Here is a 4506-nt window from a genome sequence, read left to right as displayed (position 1 = left end):
TTAACCTTTGATAATCAATCTGCCATACATCATTAGCCCTCACTTAAACCGCCAACTGAACTTGAATGGCAATTTTTCGGTTTAACACTGAATAGTAACTTAAACCGTCAATTGTAAACCGGCCTTCCGAGATGACAAAACAATTCTCTGCTTGCAATTGGGTTTCGTCCCGGATCACGGAGACACAAATCAATGGATGTGTCACCACTGGTGCTTTAGCCTCAAAAAGGGTCCTTCATTGGCGAGTCCCGGGTTCTGAATGTCGTCCTGAACCTCAAGATGGATAAGTGATTGTATTCATGCAACACTTAGACCGGGGATTCAGCCCGCTCGGATCAAAAAAATTCCGGGATGTCCTTGCAAGCTTCCAACTCCATCAACAAGATATTGGACCGAACTCCTTGTCCAATATATGCAACTTTCAAGTATTCTACGAAGTCTACCTTCAAGAAGAACCATCTGTGGAGTTGTTCCGAGATTTTTTTCCATTTGAACCGCCGTACGGAGTCCTCTGATGGTCCCAACACAGAACTTGGTGGGGTTTCCATTCAGAAGAGAAAAGAAGTTGATTTCCCTCATGCAAAACATCATAGACATCCCAAAGACTGGAACCAAACTTGGTTTTACTGCCGGAACACTACCCCTGATGGAGAAAACCCTTTGCCAGGTTACCGCCCTCACCGTCTTAGCAATGGTCATCCATTACCTTCATGCTTAACTGCTGCAGAACGGAAAGCTTATGCGCCTCAACTCGCCAAGCTCCGGGCTCTCATGGCCAACGGTTTGACTAGCATTGATCTCGTCCGCTGTTGGGTTTCTTGGGGCATTCTGCCTTTAAGCCGCCGCCCCGGATTGATGCATGAATATACTGGCAACGTCAAATACCCTCAACGATATCATGAAGTAGTAATGACGGACCTTGTAGTTACTGAATCTGTGAAGAAGATGCTTAACGAAACGATTCTGCATGCATCCAAACCGGGTTGCCACCTTTTTGCGTCTCCAATCAACCGCAAGCGGTAAAGTTCATCTTAATGCTTACTGATTCGCCTCCGCTTTAATTACATGCTAACATTCCTTTGCCTTAATTTCACAGGCCAACAGCTCCTTCTAGAAACGGAATAAACCGGCCAGGGCTCCTCGTGCAAAGACCAAGGCCACCAAGAAAAATGCCAAGAAGAAAACCGCCGAGTCTTCTGATCCGCTAGAAGATGATGAATTGGATGCAGAGGTAGAACTTGACTCACTTGGTTCCTTTTTCGTACATCTTATTGACAATGATTATTCCCAGGATGACGCTGAGGCCAGCCGTGCAGACCATGTTGAGGTAATCACTCTTTCTTTCGATTCAGATCTTGTGCTGGTTCAAAGAGTTCGTCGTATAGTTTGGAAAGTAAAACGCTCTCACCCCTTGCTCATTTGGATCCAAAATTTTCTTTGAAGACACAGCAAGCTGAAGAACGTCGCATAACCCGGCACAGTGGCCAGCAAATCACCTCATCCGGTCTACCAGATACACCAACCCAAAAGCATCGTCTAGAGGCTACTTGTTCTCCTGAAAAACTTTATCCTTTGAAGGGTTTCTTCCGATGCCCACTCAATCCGTCCGATCCGAATTACCAGGCATCTTCCAACTCATCTGGCGGTTCATCAACTACTCAGCTGACTCCCCTCAAGACCGTCGCTGGGTAAGTATATTGCTCTTTAAATTTGTTTCTTCATGCGTCAGTTTATCATACTCTAACTTTGGATGTTGTAGTGCCAAGGCCCAATTGAGTAAGAAAGCCAAGACCAGCGACCCTACTGACGATGTTGATCCGGAGAAGACCCCAAAAAATGATGGCGAAAATCCTAAGATTGTCATAGATGACTCTGCTCCGCAAAACCCAGGCGCTGATGCTAACCCGCCGGAGGCTGATCCGGAGACACATGTTGATACATCAAATCCTCATGCCACCCCTCCAAGTCCAATTGTTGATCAGCGGGATTCAACTGTTGATCCGCCAAGCGCTGCTATCAGACCGCCAAGCCCTACTACCAAACCACCAATCCCAGTCAAAGATGATGATGTTGTTGTTACGGGCACTGCGTATACCACCCTGGGAAATCCAGTTGTTTTGTCCAAACATTCCGCCAAGGATGAATTTCTTTTTATGAACAAGGGGAAAAGCAAGACCGACTTATCAAGCTATGCTAATTTGTCTGCTCAGGATCTTCATTCTGGTTTCTTGAACCGCCTCTTCACAAGCCGGGATTATGAGGCCGGTTTGGTAAACCTAATGAAGGAACGCTATGAGGTAAACAGTTTGATCTTTTATTCTGTACCTTCACTGCATTGTAGCCCCCAAGGGACGGTTTGTCTTGCAAAGTCAAACTGGGACTTCTATATTCCATACTGTACTTTGTTGATTTTCCTTGTGTATATTTTTTTGATCAAACACACATTAGCCCCCAAGTGCCAAGATTAAAACTTGTATTAATCCTTGGGACTTCAAACAATCAGTAGAAAAAGTGATCCACATTAGCCCTCAAGTGCCAAGTGTGTAACTGGTTATATGCTTGGGACTTTTCAAAAAAGATATTGACATGCTCTTCTGACTGTTGCAGACTGAGATAAATCAACAAGTCTCTCAAATTGCTGATCTTCAAGAGAATCTTAAATCCCAACAAGCAGAAACCACCAAGGCCAAGGATGAGTTAAAAACCGCCTTAACCACCATGGAGCAACTCAAAGAGTGGTTCAAGTCTGAGCGGGCCAACTGGGACACTGAAAAGGTTGGATTGCTGAAGCGGGCGGAAGACGCTGAATCGGCTCTTAAACTGGTGGCGGAAGAGCTTACTGGATTGAAGCGCCAAGTTAATGCCATGACTTCTGCAATATTTGGTAAGTACCTGTTGCCAAGGCTTTGTGAATGTCCAGCTTTGAAACTTTGCCGGTTTAACATGAAACCCTTAAACCGCTGTAGGTAGCCGTATTGCTCATCTGGGCTCTGATATGCGGATGAAGCTAAAGGCAGCCTATACGCTGATTGAACTGCTGTATACAGGTGCCCAACGGGTTATCTGCGCATCCTCCTATGACAATTCAGCCCCGACACTAATCAAGGACACTCTGGCCAGGTTATCCATGATGCCAGCACAAATAGAAGAGGTGAAGTGATCCGCTGCCAGGGCTGGCGCTTTGTTAGCACTTACCTGAGCCAGAGCATGGATAGCTAATCTCGATCTGGTTGATATTGCCAAGGGCTTTCCCAGTGAACAAGAAAATAGGGCAGAGTTTGATAAAGAAGCCCTCAAAAAGGTGAAAAGGGAGATGCGTCCTCTGGCGAGTCAGTTGGCAGAAGAAGCTAACTTGGCGGTTCACCGGTCCTTCTATGATGCCAACAACAAACGGATTGATGCGGTCATTCCAGAAGTGCAAAATCTTATTCCGTCAATCCGTAAGCACACTTACGCCCCTGACGTTGACCCGACTGAACTTATAAGTGAAGATGCTGTCTTTCAGGCCTTAACCCAGATTGACTGGACCACCACTGACTTCCAGCCACTGGATGGGGAGGAGGAGGCTAAACCGACGCCAGATGACCAATCCACTTCGCGCCAACATGGTGATGAGGCTTGATCCGACAATCTGGTTGACATGTCAGAAACTATATGGTTTGACAGAAACAATTCCATATTTTGGGCCGTAAAGCGCCTTGTAATAGGCTAGCAAAAATACTTTGTTCTGCTGCCATCGTACATTGGGAGATACTTTGTGTGATCCGCCATGATAATTTCAATGTTGGTTTCTATATCATAATAGAGTATGCAATCCCTATGTCTGCATAAAAGAATTGTCCTGTGATGTGATATCACTTTAGTTGGTCAACTTTGATTGTAATAAGGGTGAAGACCCAAATCTGGAATTTTGTATAACTCCATCCTGTATTGATGGCGTATAATAAGTCATGTCGGGTTATGATGAACACCAGAGGACCAAAACTGGTGACAAGTAATCAAAGCCAGGCCGAGTTAACAAACTCCGGTTTGATAATAAGGTCTGTCAACTTGTAGTTGAAAACCAAGCCGGTTTAAGAAACACCGGGCTAATAAGATGACTGAAAAGCCATACCAGATCAAAGATACCGGTTTAACATATAATTTGTCAAAAGAAAATAGTGACAAACGCAAATAAAATTGTGTAGTCAAGGCTTTTCAAGGGCTGTCAGGCCCAAATTCGAGGCTTTTCATGGGCTGCCAGGCCCCTGAGTTAAACCATTTGACAAAGCCTTTTAAGATGGGCCTCCAACTAACCGATCACCGTTTTAACTTTGACAAGTTCAGGGTCTCAATGAGAGTAACTGTCAAACGTTCGAAGGGTCATGCCAGGATTACCTGGATAGGAGTGGCTTACTTGATGAAGGCAGGTTAACCCGGGGTTTTAGGTAAATATACCAGGCTTCCAAGCCGTGGGTCGATACCCAGCTACAAGGGTCCTTTCAAACTCCTTGGTATTTGACACAA

The sequence above is a fragment of the Triticum aestivum genome, chromosome 3B (assembly GCF_018294505.1).
Source record: "Triticum aestivum cultivar Chinese Spring chromosome 3B, IWGSC CS RefSeq v2.1, whole genome shotgun sequence".
In the NCBI taxonomy this organism is placed as follows: Eukaryota; Viridiplantae; Streptophyta; class Magnoliopsida; order Poales; family Poaceae; genus Triticum; species Triticum aestivum.
Note: the sequence above shows the minus strand (reverse complement) of the source record.